This window comes from Microcebus murinus, chromosome 14 (genome assembly GCF_040939455.1).
Source record: "Microcebus murinus isolate Inina chromosome 14, M.murinus_Inina_mat1.0, whole genome shotgun sequence".
In the NCBI taxonomy this organism is placed as follows: Eukaryota; Metazoa; Chordata; class Mammalia; order Primates; family Cheirogaleidae; genus Microcebus; species Microcebus murinus.
Window position 1 is genome coordinate 61,563,375 of NC_134117.1, and position 15,383 is coordinate 61,578,757.

General features: G+C 48.3%; 1 long non-coding RNA gene across 1 annotated transcript; it reads left to right on the forward strand.

The window, feature by feature from the left end:
- On the forward strand, positions 1-5,642 carry LOC105873458 (uncharacterized). Its single transcript, XR_012922977.1, has 3 exons — positions 1-215; positions 3,910-4,104; positions 5,556-5,642. It is a non-coding gene; the product is annotated as an uncharacterized LOC105873458 (long non-coding RNA).
- The last annotated feature ends 9,741 nt before the right edge of the window (positions 5,643-15,383 follow it).

Below are 15,383 nucleotides of genomic sequence, written 5' to 3' on the forward strand. Positions count from 1 at the left end.
CGAGAGGCCAATGAGAGAAGGCAGGCCACACCAAGGAATGCGCCACCTTCAGTTAAACTGTCAGGGCGCGTGGGAAATCTAACGGGTTTTGCCTGTCAGGTTCCTAACTTGGCTGCGCTTGGCCTAGCGCTCTCAAAACTGACCTTTTCTGGCAGTCTTAGAACCCATTCGTGGACTCTCTCCTCCTTCGTCTGTACGTTTCTCCACAGGCGCTGGTGAGCACTATTACCACGTCCATTTCACAGGTGCGGCAGCTGAGGCTTAGAGGTAGGAACCTCAGCAAGGCCACAGCTGGGATCCCAATCTTGGCACCTGACCCCAGAGCCCATCCTGTCCAGCGCGCTGCAGTTCCACTGGCCCGGACACCTGGGAGTCAAGGCGGAGCAGGGCCGGTAAAGGGACCCGGATGAGTGCAGTTGAGCAGATTGCTGGCGGCAGTGTCCTCGGAGTGGACGTAAATAGTGATAAGTAGCTGTTGGGTCCCACACGGCGTGAGAGCTCAGAGGATGCAGATGGGAGGGGAGTCAGGAGACAGGAAGGTGAGAATGTGGGTGTCATGGGCCAGGCTGTCCCGCAGCTGGCAGAGCCTGGCAGCACTGCAGTCTGATGTGGCTTTGGGTTACCCCCAGGTGCAGAAAAGCTGTTCTCTCGGGACTGTGGTGTTTCCCAGGTGTGAAGTTCAGCATTTTAGGAGCACAGCAGTATTATAGTCCCTAGGAGACAGTTGCCTCTGTCTGCTAGGGCTGCGACTACAAAATACCACAGAGAAGGTGGCTTAGACAACAGATTTATTTTCTCACAGCCCCAGAGGCTGAGAAGTCTGAGATCAGGGTGCTGGCAGGTGTGGTTCCTGGCCAGGCCTCTTTCTGGCTTTCAGAGGGTCACCTTCCATCTGCGTCCTCACATCGTGGGAGGACTCCCCTCTCTCTCTCTGTCTCTCTCTGTCTCTCTGTCTCTGTATCTCTCTCTCTCTCCTTAGAAAGCCAGCAATGCTGTGGGCTTATGACGGCACACTTAGGACCTTATTTAATCTTAACTGCCTCCTTAAAACCTTGTCTCCACATAGAGTCACATTGGGGGTTAGGCCTTCAACACATGAATTTGGGCACACACAGTTCATTCCATAACAACGGTTCATACTCAGTAAGTATGTAACAAATAATTGAGCACTAAAAAATTGAACAGTTTGAGAACTTAAATGTACCTGAAGACCTTTCACAAATCCTAGTGGGTATAATGGGCAGGAGATTCCCTGTGCCTGGGTGTGCGTTAGCCATGGGGGAACATTCTGAGGAGAACTTGCATGGGAGGTCATGGTTGTCCTCCAATAGCCACCACGAGGAGGTCTGAGAAAGTTACACCACGCGTCCTTGATGGGCCTTAGTGAATCCATTATTCTCAGATTGACCTAAACATTTCCTGATTGTAATGTAGCTGGTGCAGCTTCTGGAATAATGAGATCCCTAATGACCACCCCCAGTGAAGTGAAATAGTAATGACTTTTATTTTGTATTGTTTAATGTTGTCCTTCTAGCTGAAGATACAAGGTAGAGGGATGAAAGTTTGGGGTAATCAGAAACTCTGAGCCAGCTGAAGAAGTCAGATTATGGCTCCATCTGGCACCTGCGTGAGCAGGAGAATGAAAAGACAGGGCATTTACTTGTCAGTGAGGTTCCTGGAGCTGTCTTGAAATCCAAGCCACCTTGCAGTTCTAGTCTGCAAGAAGTCCCACCTTCTCATCAGCTTCTGTTCTTGGTGTTCCCAGTCTCAGTTCTTCATTTCTTACCAAGGATACTTTCGGCATAACTCCCTTTTACTTTTGCTAGTTCTCCCCTGCACACAGAGAACTTGACTGGAACAGAGTCATGTGGACCTGGGTTTGAACCCCTGGCTCTTCCCTTATTAGCTGTGACTTTGAGCACAGCTTGAGCATCAGTACACAGCTGATACTTGTGGTGTTGTGGAGATCCAAGGAGAGCCTAAAAGGAAAAGGGCCTGCAGAGGGTTTAGTACCTAGCAGGTGCTCAAAATCTGTGACATCCCTTTCTTTTTCTCCTTTTTGTCATGCTTAAATGGCTTTTCAATGGCATATTCCCCTCTCAGGATTGAATTCTCCTAGTGTTTCGAGTCATCCTTCTTATGGTAATCCTTCCACCTGTGTGTGTCTCTGGTCATTTCAATGTCCCCTAAACTATAATTGGAAGAACTTAATGGCAACTACCTTCCCCCTTCTAAATGGATTGACACTGTCACCTGTCTTCGTGAGGCCAGATTAGTAAGGATGAATGATGGATCTATTAATATTAACACAATTGTTTTAAAGTTGTGAACATTTGTACTGAGATGGACCTGGAAATAGCTTGCAGTGAGAGAGGTGTGGGGACCAAGATGGTAGAGTGTGTCCTCCAGATGGTGACTGAAGGAGGGAAGGGGAAAGTTAAAGCTCTCTCAGAGAAAATAGTTTCACAAGCGGAGACTAAATATGGTATAAATATGGAGCGGAAGTTCTTTCTAGACCTTGGTCTAGCAGGGAAATAGAAATAAGGTCATGTTGGTATTGGGAAGCTGTTCCAGCAGAGCTCAGTGTCTTTGAAGAGAACTCTGTAGTCTGGAGCCAAAGAGAAAGCTGTTATTTCTTCAGGACAGAACACTATGGCAGGGGCTCTCATCTGTACTGGAAATGGAGGCCAGGGAGAACTAAGAAGCACACTAAAGGTATCTGTAAGGTATGGGTGTGTATGCTCCTCTGTGTATGCTCACTCCTACAAGCTGTGTTCATGCTTCTCTGCCTGAGTGCCATGATTTCCACGTGTCCACAGCAGGGTAAAGTGGAGCAGCTGTGGCATGCAAATGCTGCCTTGCAGAGACACGGGAGCAGAATGCTGCAAAGGTCCTCACAGATACCCTCCCTGACCCCAGAGGCGGACATCTTCAAGAGCACATCTGCAAGCCTTTCATAGACGCATTAGAGTGGGATCCAAGCAGCGGTAGAATCGTAGTGGAGGTTTGGTTTGGGGGCTCTCCTAGGCTCCTTCTTGCTATAGCCCCCATATATGTCCCTGGATGGGTTGCATGATTTTACATAGCTTCACATGGGCATGCAACGGATGGAGAGGACATGATCTCTGCCTGCAAGGAAATGTATAACCAAGGAGAAATTCGGTAACCAGTATGAAGACTGCTCTTGATATCAATCCCCTTCTTCCTGGCTCACGAGACAGCCACAGTATTTATTTATTTTTTCCCCATGGCCGTGGTTGATAGAACCCAGAAGGTTCATGGGATCTATTTTGAATTTCCCTTCGTGCCCTATTCCATCCTGAAAGACTTCCTGGCTAAACTGCTATTCCAGGCCTTGGAGGTGGCCAAATGGAGATATTTGAGAGTCCACTTGGCACAGTGAGTGTGAATAGTGAGAAACCGTGATTACAGTAACTGAGAGGCAATCTTGCTCCCTGTGACTGGTTGCCTTTGTAGAGATTTTCATATTAGAAGTTAGACAAAGTAGCCTGTCAGTTTATCTTTCTTTGTAGTAGTCACTTTGTCTATGAAAGTGTTAAACACAGCTGGCGGGTGTGAGGTCAGTTAGGCTCAAGGCAAATGAGGATGTGAATAGCTGTGGAAGCCATAACCCACAGCACTGAATCCTTCCAGATTTCTCTGGCACACAAGTGCTTTGATGTTGAGAAACACAGAAATAACTGGCTTCTTCACAGATTCAACATTCTGTCTTAGTCTCCAGGAAGTAGTTGACTGACTGAGCACTGGAGGAATCTGATCAAGGGCCCCTGAGTCTTTCCTCCCTGGCTGGGAGTGAGGGAGGCATTTATTCCAGGTTGGCCATGGAGGAGAGGGGGAGGGCTGTGGCAATGGCCCCCAACATCTCTCTCTGTTTCTTACCTTTTATAGCTAGTACTGTGTGCTGGTGAAATGAGTATGTTTCTGTGCGGAGACTCCTAGAAGGGAAGGACCTGTACATCTACATCAAAGAGGTCATGAAGGAAGAGGACAGCTTTAGCCCAAGCTCCAGGGGTCCCACCTCCAACCCCAGCCAGCAGCCCACCCTCTGCAGGGCAGGGGAGGGGCACAGACACTGTGGAGAAGGTGAGCCGAGGGACCCGGACATTGCCACTCAGCCTGAAGCACTAACACTGCCGTTCCAGCTGACAGAATAAACCATCACCCAGTCAGTGTGGAGCGGACACCCTCACCCCGTCCCTCACCCCACTGGGTTGACAGGTCCGGGGTGGGGAGTGTAGACTGAGGCCAGAGCTGGGGCAGGGGAGGCCCCAAGTCGGGATGCTGTGTGCGCCCACTGTGGCACTTGGTCATTACCACTCCTGGCCTCCAGGGTTGGAAAATGAGGAGTGAAGGCCAGAGGGCCTGTGGGGGACAGTTCTGTTGCATACAAGGCTCCATTCCATCCCTTTTGAGGGCCAATGGGCTCCTGCTGTGGCCTTAACCCTTGGCCGACCAGCCTGAGGTGTGAGGTTCGCAGCCTCACCACAGCAATGACCGAATCCTCATGCCTGAGGGGTCTCAATCTGGGCCCCACTACCATGCCTGGGGCAGACCCAGTGCCCATGGGCCCCCCAATCCCCGTGGTCTCCCCTCCCCGTATTCATACCTGATGGGATGTTGCTGAGGTAGGTGGGCTGGCCTAGGGCCTGTTCCCTCAGAGCCACCTCAATACCACGAAGGCTGAGGTGTTGCCGGGCTCACATAGCAGGCTGATCAGTCTGGGCAAGGACACCTGGGAGGGGGTATGCCATAGGGTCAGTGCTAGCCCCGACTCAGCACTACCACGTGACCTCAACCCCTATGACCTTATGTGCTAGTCCTGTAAGGTCCTATGAGACCTGCAGCCGCCTCTTCTTCAGACAGGCCTATGCTGTCTGTCTCTGACCCTGCCTCTCTCTCCTGTCACCTCATCTTGGTAAAATGTCACCATGGTCCTTATTAAAATAACTCCAGGAAGGACTTGATCAGACAGAGGGCTTTCTTGAAATTTTGAATGGTGTGACTTTGTCATCACCTTCACTGGGGAACATTCCGCAGGCAGAAAAAACACGAGAGGTCAGGACTCAGGGCTTCATGGGAGGGAAAGTGGCTGCCTGCAGGGAGGACAGGACCTCCCAACAGGGCCCTCCATGGCCTGTTGCCCCCTCCATAGCACAGCAGCTCCCAGGGCCCCCAGGGACCCTTGGAGGCTGCTGTGAGCAGACAGGGCATACCATATCCCCCTTTCATACATAAGGGGAAAGTCAGCCCACAGAGCAATTTCCTCAAGATGTCACAGCCAGATGCTGGCAGAGGGACTCCAATCCAGACTCACCACCCAGCGACCATCATGTACTTCCCTGAACCCCTTCTCAGAGGAGGCCCAGGCCCCAGACTGGAAGAGACGGAAGTGGAGAGGAGTGGAAGAGAGAGGACAAGGGGGAGATGGAGGGCAGGGAGAAGAAGGCAGTCTGGGGGACAGAGGAGTGGGCTGGGAGCCAGGAGAGGAGGAATGCAGAGGCCTGTGTGACCCCAGCTGTTTGTACCGTCTGCAGGACTTTCAAAGACATGAGTCCAATGTCCGCTTCATTCTGGAAGAAGAAAAAAGAACTAAAATCTGGAAGCATTGCCTGCTGACCCACCTGAATGAAGGCTTCCTGGGGCCAAGGACAAGGTTTGGGAAGGGCAAAGTCCCCAGACCCCAGTCCTGCCGGCCCAGCCTCCTGTCCCCGCTCTGCTCTGCACCCTGCCCTTTCTCTCTCCCCTCCCCTCAGCCTTTCTACTGCCTCAGGTCCCCTCAGGGATGGCCCTGCTCACCGAGGAGTCCCACTGGCTGAGCTTCAGGAGGTAATCTATGACCACCCTGCCCTCGGGAAGGCTCAGGTAGTCATGCTGCCCCAGCGCCTCCAGGAACCTCAGGAGGGCCATGCGCACCTGCAGAGTCAGAGAGCATCACATGCAACACAGCAACGGACCTCAGGGACACCATCTGACCCCTTGGGTTCCAAGTGAGGACACAGAGCACCTCAGCAAGTTTGGGAGGACTTCAAGGAACTCAGGTCTCCCGAGTCCAAGTTGACTGTGACTCTTCAGTGGACTCTGTGGCCATGACAGAGCACAGTCACTGAACCTGACCACTTCCAACGCTCCCTGAAGTTCTCACTGACATCCCTGCCACCGTCCTCCTGGAGGACTCTGAGCACTGGGCTTGTCCACACTGTGGGTCTCCACAGGTGTCTGGGTAGGGGGAATCTGAGTCCAGGAAAGGCCTCGTGTTCCCGCCTTCATGGGTCAGGCCAGTAACAATTCCTGCAAGTCCCCAGGGCCCAACCCTCAACGCCCAGGCTCTTCGTGAGCCTTCTGGGACTTGGGCCCCAGTCTTTCAAGATGATGTCACTGTCCTACATTTGGTGCTCACAACCAGGGTGCCCTGTTCTTGCTGCCCCAACGCTCTGTCCCGCATGGTCAGAGCTGGGAGTCCCTGCTGCCTGCGACCCTGGCTGTGGAGCTTGTTCGAAGTACAGCTGCTCAGCCCCCACCCCACACATGACACCTGAGGCTCTTCTCCCTCAGTAAACTGTGCATCCAGGCACTGAGGAGTGTCATCTGGAGCTCCATGGCTCCCCTGAGGACACCACAGTGCTGCCCAGAGCAAAGGCTCCGAAGGGAAACACCTTTCTGCACTCATACTCTTCCTGGGCTTTGAAAACTCCAATGTATCCCAAGGGAAAGTCCTGAGGCTGGGACAGGCTTGGGCAGCCCACCCTCCCTTCCTCCTCCTTCACTGCCCCCCCTCCGTGAACAAGACCACAAGGTCTCAGAGGCAATGGCCCTCCCAGCACAAACATGCAGCCCTTCAGCTAACTGGTCTTTGGTCCTTCTGTGTCACTGAGATGACCAAGTCCAGCACCTCCCTCTTCAGCCTTTCTGCCTGGGGTGCTAGAGAAAACACAGGCATGCAGCCGAAGGTCAGATTCCTCCTCCCTCCTCTGCTACTTCAGGTGACATAAGGCACACAGGTGGGAGGACTTCCAGGTATAGTCTCGGTCTTCAGGGCCAGGTGGCATCTTCATGGTGTCTGTCTCTGCCACCCCCTCTGCATGCCAACTGCACTGAGATCAACCAGTGTAGATGGAAAAGTGCCCTGAAGCGGTCCTCTCATCAAGCTGGTATTGGAGCCTCCACCCTTGCCAGCCTCCCGTGGCTGCCCACACAGATGCCCCTGTGCAGCCAAGCTGTGCTCCCGCCCTCTGGTCTCAGCCTGTAGACCTTGGCCCTGGCTCTTCTTCACTGTGAGCTCCCTCTCCTAGCCATGGTGACAACTCTTTAACCTGCCTTTGGTCCATCCCCTCCATGAGCCCATCCCAGCCCCTGAGGGATCCCTCCTGCCATTCCTGCCCAGTGTCATCATGCACCTGTTTCAGTAACTTAGTGCACGTGGCCTGGCATCATTCCCCTGCAGAAACAGCCTCACCTTCCTGTCCACCAGCAAGCTCATGGATAGTGGGTCCCGAATTATCCTCATGTGTGTGCCTCAGTGCCCAGCACTGTGTCGCACACACAGTGTTTAACATAAGCAGGTGACTGCAGGTGGAGCCCATTCTTCCAGGCAACAGTCATAGATAAACTACGGTAACCACCTGCATAGCAAGCCCTGTTCTAAGCACACCACATACTGTCAGTTCATTTAATCCTCACTAAAACCCCCTAAAGAGAGGTAATATTTTTATCCTCATTTTTAAGAAGAAGTCATAGATGCACAGAATCAAAAAGGAGTTTTCCCAAAGCTGCACAGCTAGTAAGAGGCAAAGCCAAGATTTGAACCCACTGAGTTCACTTTGAGTTTAAAAAAGTGCTTTTAACTACTAGACTTGACTGTTGCCCAGAGAAAGGAATCTCCTAGGAAATACCAAGTCCTGGAACCCCAGCCCCCCACGCCATCCCACTCACCTCCAGGGACCACCTCCCTGAAGGACTCAAGGGCTGACAGCACTGTGGACTCCTCTTCTGATGGGATTGCCCTCTGCAGAACGTTGACTGTGGTATCCAGGCATAAGTGGCCTATCAGGAGGGTGTGAAGACAGACTCCTGGCGGTTTGTGAGTGGCAGGGAATAAGTAGGAGGAAATCATGCTCCCAGCAACCACTAAGGCCATGACTGGATAAATCAGGGGCCATCAGGATGGAGAAAGGAAGGAGGAAGGTAGAGAACCAGTGTCTGTCCGCATCACCGTGTGCCAGATGCTCTCCCTGAGCCAGACCTTGGCCCTCCCCTGCCCCCTCATTCCCTGCCCTAGGCCAGCACATTGTGCTCATCAGTGCTGAAGTGACATTATTTGACTTTATTCTGAGCTGCAGGTCCCCACGGAAGAAAGGGAAGGCAGTCCCAGGCTATGTGAGTGGAAACCAAAGGAGTGGGGGGCCAATGCCTGTGCCTTTTCAGATCCATTTCATTTCACGCAGAGCTCTCAGGAACTCCTTTGCATCTTGTCTAGAAGGATGGAAGCCCCCAGGAAGACTTTGGCCCCACTCTGGTCAAGGAAGAGGCAAAACGGTCCTGAGTACACAAACATACTCATACACAAGTGCATGCAGACACACACACACACACACACACACACACACACACACACACACCTGGGGCTAGGGAAAGGTATTGACTTACTCAACAGGTTAAATGCCCACAGGGATAATGTTTGGGTCTCATCAAAAAGAGCTGATGGCTGGCTCTCTTTGTCACTCATCTGTAGGGAGAACAAGGCCTTCAGACTAAAACCAGGGACCCTGGGCATAGCTGAAGAAACTGAGGCATGAAGCCAAGAAAGACATGGTGCTTGGCCATAAGGAAAATAGGAAAATGTAACCCAGGAATCCACATTCCCCTCCCCATAGGGAGAAAGACAGTGGCCAAAAAATCAAATACCAGGAAAGTATCAATTTTGCTAAATTTTGCAGACTGAACTCTGATCTTTCTCTTTTGCTCAAAACTCCTTCCTAAGAAGGCCAGCTGAGTCAGGCTGACAAATGGTAAATCCCCACTAAGCAGCTTTTGTTAACCAAATAAAGGGGTCATTTACTTCCTAACCTGATTCAGGTATAGCATTAACATCACCTAAAAGATAAAAAGCCCCTATCTTAACTCAAGCATCCTAGCAGCTGCCTATCTTAAACTTGAAACATTCTCCTGTCTGGACCTCCCAGAGTGCTCACAACTTTATCTTAAATTATGCATATCCTTTCTGGTCTTTTAGATATAGTCTAACTCTTAGCCAATTGCCATCCAAAGAATCTTTAAACCCACCTATAACCTGTAGGCCCACCTTTTTGGGCCAAACCAATGTATGCCTCCCAAGTATTGATTTATGACTTTACCTGTAACTCTTTTCTCCCTGAAATGTATAAAAACCAAACTGTAACCAGCCACAGCCAGTCCACTTGCCCAAGGCCTCTTGACAGTGGCTCTGGGTCATGGTTCTCAAATTTGGCTCAGAATAAATCTCTTTAAAACTATTTTATAGAGTTTCCCTTTTTTTCCTTGACAACACCAATGGTCCTCCTCCTACTCCATAACAGAGAAGTCTGCACATTTCCCACAGGCAGATGGAGAGGCTCAAAGCTTCTGCCCTTTTCCCAGAGTTCAGGGGGACCAACAAAGGCCCTTCACCCCAGGAATCATACAGATGTGTCCAACTGTCCTCATGGGAAAGATCCCACTGCGTGTCCAGAATCCAGGCATGTCACTGTTCCGGGGAAGCTTGAGGTGTGTAAGGCTGAGATCCCCACATGAAAGACACCTGTGCTGTGTGCAGTGGTGCCCTGGTCGGGGGAAGCCGTCCCCTCCAAAGCAGAGAGAAAGGGGAGTCCAGGATGGCTCTACTGCCGCGGCACTCACCTGCTTCAGGAGGATGCCTGCCAGCTCCTCTGCCCAGGATTGTACCTTGCGACCTCCGTGTCTGCTGCGGTACAGGGCTTTCAGGACGCCGCAGAGACACTGTGTGAGGAAGGACAGTCAGGGTTAGGCTTCCCGGCCCTTCCACAGCCTCAGGGGAAATACTCTTTCCTCACATCTTCTCTTCAAGGAGGAGCCAAGCCATAGTCATTGCACATGGCCCTCTTGGAACTTTTCAAGGCAGGCTCAGGGGCCAGTTCTTCCACAGCTCAACTCAGCCAGAATCTGTCCTTTCGCCTCACCCAGCAAGCTAGACTGATTTTTAAGTAACCCCATCATTCCACAGAAACTGCCAGGGCAATTCCACACTGCAAGTGTAGGCTGACTTCAAAGAAACAGGATGACATAACCATGGCCAAAGCAAGAACCGGTTCTATTGTTCTCTGACATTAAAATTTCTGAAGACTACATCTAAAAGCCTGAAGAGCTCCCTTCTGCCTTCTGGATTCTTCCGTTTTGTGGCTTATTCTTACCACTGGTGTGAGGAAACACTCTCAGATTCCACATGTGAGCACATGCCTTTAGCTTTGTCGAAGGATAATTGACATATCATAAACTGCACATACTAAATGTACAATTTGATGAATTTTGACCAATGTATATACACCTGTGAAACTGTCACCACAATTAAAAGAATGAACATTTCCATTATTCCCAAGAGATGGACCTTCCTCTGTGTAATCCCTCCTTTCCTGCCCTACCCCAGGCCACCAGGGCTCTGCTTTCTGTCAATGTAGACCTGTCCCTTGTATTTTACCAAACCACCAAATTGTTTTCCAAAGCAGTGTTCCCATTCATTCTAATAGATGTGTACTGGAGTCTCAAATATTCCCATTTTCTTAGGACTTTTTCAATGTCTCACAGCAATGATAAGGGAACGCTAGGGCGGAACGCACAAACCTCAGGTTACTCAGATTTACAATTCTTGGAAACAGTTTTGGGGTCGCATTCCAGTTTAGATTCTTGTTTCCTGACCAGCAAACGTGTGGTGATACTAGTCCATCCCCAAGGAAACCAAGATACAGAGGGAGATGGCTGATGTCCACCATAAAGTGACAGAAATGAAGATGTATCTTCCGACTGCCTTTCTTTATTAAGAGAAAAAGGACTTTATTGCAAGCTGAAAGGAAGTGAAAATAGACTGCAAGGTGCAGAGTGGGCCATTGTCTGCATGGTCTCTGGTCTTCTGACTGTCTTTAAACTCCCTAATTTCTGCCAGCTGGTAAGGAGCTAATCTGCTAAAGTAATCTGTCCTAATTAGGCAAGGAGTGTAATGAGTTACCCATCAGGCAATGAAGGGGTTTCAAGCACCAGATAAGGCACCTTAGATAAGGAGCTAGTTTTGGCCACTGTAAACTTAAGCCATCTTTCAGTTCTCCCTGGTGGGTGGGTGGCAGTCTCTACCTGTAACTGCAGAATCGTAGCCATGCCTCATTCTTTATCCATATTGCTGTCTGATTTAAATGGCCCTTCCAGACCTAGAGGCTAGTTTTGGAAAATCTTGGCTGCTGATGTCCATCTTCAGCTGCCCTTCCTGTTTTGTGTATCTCCCCCACCCCTGGCAAATTCGCAACAGCTGCCTCTTGTGTTCCTGGGCTTCATGCCATCTATGAGACACCTATAGTGAGACCCAACCCTTTGACTAGCTGACTCACTGGGTGGAGATGGTTTGGAGAACCAAGAATGATTTTCGAAGTGGTTGTGACAGAAAATGTTGAAAAGAAAAGCTCTGGTTGACCAGCCTGGTCTTATTCCCTTGACCAAAGTTGAGTAATTTGTTGAGTCATCCTGGGGTTTGTTTAACTTTTTACAAAAACTTTTTAAAAAGTCTACTTTTTGAATAGATGATGTGTGCACCATTCTGAAAGGACTAAAGGTACATTGAAAAGTAAGTCTCATTGTGCCCCAGCTCTCCTCCTAGGAGGCAGCACTGTTTGCTACCTCAAGTATCTTTTCTGGGATATTCTATACATATACATCAGATCCCACAAGTTGAAGGCTCAGTCCCACAAGACTGAACACCCTCCCCCCCCAATCAGTTCCAAGTCTGATCAGAACTTCTGACGACTGGGTTCCAGTTGGGGTTCCACAACCCCTCTTTGTGTTCAACTAATTTTCTAGAGCAGCTCACAGAATTCAGGTAAACGTGTTTACCAGTTTATTACGAAGAATATTACAAAGAATACAGATGATGCACGTGGAGCGCTTTGGAGGAAGGGATGCAGAGCTTCCATGCCCTCTCTGAGAGCGCAACCCTTGAGCAACCTTCACGTGTTCAGCTCTCTGGAAGCTCTCTGCACCCTGTCCTTTGGGGTTTTGTGGAGGCGTCATTACATAACGTGTGACGATTGATTAAAGCACTGGTGATCAACTTAACCTTCAGCCCCTCTCCCCTCTCTGTCGGTTGGGGGTGCTGAAAATCTCAACCCTCTAATCCATGGTGGACTTTCTGGTGATCAACCCTGTCCTGAAGCTACCTAGCCATCAGTCAACTCATTAGGATACAAAAAGGTGTCACTTAGGACATTAAGGATTTTAGGAATTGTATGCCAGGTGTTGTAGAGGGGTGTGGGGGTCTCTATGTGTTGCCCAGGTGGATCTGAAACTCCTGGCCTAAACAATCCTTCTGTCTTGGCCTCTCAAAGTGCTGGGATTACAGGTGTGAGCCACTGTACCTGGCCGTCTGCTTTTAAATGTTTGAAATTTTTTACCATGAGGTCAATAAACAATTGCAAAATAAAATAGTAAAAACACTTAAAAGATTACTGGAAAGATTTAATAGTCACACGTTGATATTCAGAAACTGGCTGGGCATGGTGGCTCACACCTGTAATCCTAGCAATCTCGGAGGCTGAGGCAGGAGGACTGCTTGAGGTCAGGAGTTCCAGACCAGACTGAGTAAGAGTGAGACCCCCTTTCTACTAAAAATAGAAAGAAATTAGCTGGCTGTGGTGGTGCATGCCTGTAGTCCCAGCTACTCAGGAGGCTGAGGCAGGAGGATCACTTGAACCCAGAAGTTTGAGGTTGCTGTGAGCTAGGTTCCCCCATGGCACTCTAGCCTGGGCAACAGAGTGAGACTCTGTCTCAAAAAAAAAAAAAAAAAAGTTACTAAGAAGGGTGATAATGACATGCCTATATAGGTTATTTTTCAAGTACAGTACATCATGACATGGAATCATGGTCATAGTTTTACAGCAGCCTTGTTAATCATTTTTACAACGTCTTTGTTTCTAGAGGTACAACTAGGGTATATATATAAGTTAAAAGGATATAATGTCTGGGATTTGCCTCAGAATAATCCAGTGGAGTGGTGAGGAGTGAGAATATTAAAGAAACAGGATTGTCCATGACTTGGTAGTTGTTGCAGCTGGGTGATGGATCCATGGGTTTATCTTTACTTTTGAATAAGCTTGAAGGTTGCCATAATCAAAAGTTAAATAAAATGCCAGGGCTTAATCTGGGTATGTGTGACTCTAGAATGTTAACTTTTAACCGTTATACCATTGTTTCTCATAATATGGTTTCACCATACAAGGGGATTTCTGTGGCACCTAGAAAGCATTTTTTATTTTAATAGTTATGTATTCATTTTAGTATTACCATCTATTTGTGGCAAGAACCCTATGGTAAGTTTTCCATTTATGCAAGTGGTATGAAACAAATTTAAGTAAAATATTAATCCGCTTAAGAAAAATATTAAATAATAGTACCAGTAAATTGAGGTATGACAAAAATTGTGTGGTATGACAAGGAATTTGGAACTTTTGCTATACCAACTCCATTAGCTCAAATGGAGTTCAAATGGTAAAGTGAAGAAGTATTTTATAAGGTTCTACCACCAGTATTCCTGTTTTAGTACCCGACAGACTCTTTGGAAAGAAGGAATATTTTGCATAAAACCTTGTGTTGTGTGTCTATCTGTATATCTTCAAAATCCTTAACCCTTATAGGAAATTACAGAGGACATGTTTTATTGCTACAGAATGTGGTACCCAGGCTATCCTCCTATAGGCTACCCACCTTTCCCTGGATATCCTGTAAGTATTGCCGCTTATAATATTAAAATAACTCATGTCCTCGAAACAGGTGGTGTATAGGAGTAGCCCGCTACTGCTCTTACAGATATGCTAGATCAGAGGTACTGTGTAGAATAAGTGAGTGAAGGCAGGGGTTATGGGGGAACTCAGAAGCACTCGCCTCATCCACACCCAGCTGTAGCTTGATTCGGCCGTGCAGGGAGGCCATCACAGTGTTGCTAGATACTCTAATTCTTCAGGTAAAGCCAGGAACCTGGATTTTATGCGAAATTGCCCCAATTTTGTTTTCTTTTGGTGGAGGTGCTGGGGATTGAACCGGGAGCCTCATGCACAAAATTTTTTAAAATGTGGAAGTTTTTAAAAACATTAAGTGCTATATGAGCCAATAAGACATTTATGTAAGCTAAGCACATGCCATGAATCACTGGTTTTTAGCCTTCGTGTTGGAAGGTTATTAAAATAATTAAAAAGGGCTTGACTTAGAAACAAACTAGAGTGGATCAGAGGGCCCTGGATTTTGTGGTTCTGAGATTTTTAGTATTTGGAGTACATTTTATAAATGTGCTACAGACTTCTACCTTGTTGATAGCTGTACTACTGTGAGGACTCAACTGAGAGCTGAGGCATAGTAAGAATTAAGCATTTCAGTTTCATACTCTTAAGTATGAAGTGCTGCTATCTAACGCTGGGAGAATAGAAAGAGGCCTATATAGGTTAATGATAATATGTGTATACTCATGCAAAGTGAATAGATAGCTGTTGTGAATTTATCATAGGAGAGATGAGTGCTATGAATATGTTCCCAAGTCCCTGTGTACTAAACTGAACTCTGGCAACCATTTCAGTCAGTGTAGGTGCTGAAACAGACAACCCCCAAACCTCAGTGGCTCATCACAATAAAAACATGTTTCTTGCTTGCTTTAGTCTCCTAGAAGTTAGTGGTGTGGTAGGAGTTGGGTGGGAGGGGGCTTTGTTTCATGTAGTAGTTCAGGTTCCCAGACTCCTCCTATGTTTGATTTTTATAATACCATCCTTTGGTGCCTTAGAGTCTTCCACTGCATGCTCTACTTATAGCTGACAGATGAAGGAAGAGAGTGAGCATAGAGGATTTCTTTTTGAGACAGAGTCTCACTTTGTTGCCCAGGCTAGAGTGAGTGCCATGGAGTCAGCCTAGTTCAGAGGAACCTCAAACTCCTGGGCTAAAGTGATCCTCCTGCCTCAGCCTCCCGAGTAGCTGGAACTACAGGCATGTGCCACCATGCCTGGCTAATGTTATATATATATATATATATATATATATATATATATATATATATATATGTATATATTAGTTGGCCAATTAATTTCTTTCTATTTCTAGTAGAGATGGAGTCTTGCTCTTGGTCAGGCTGGTTTTGA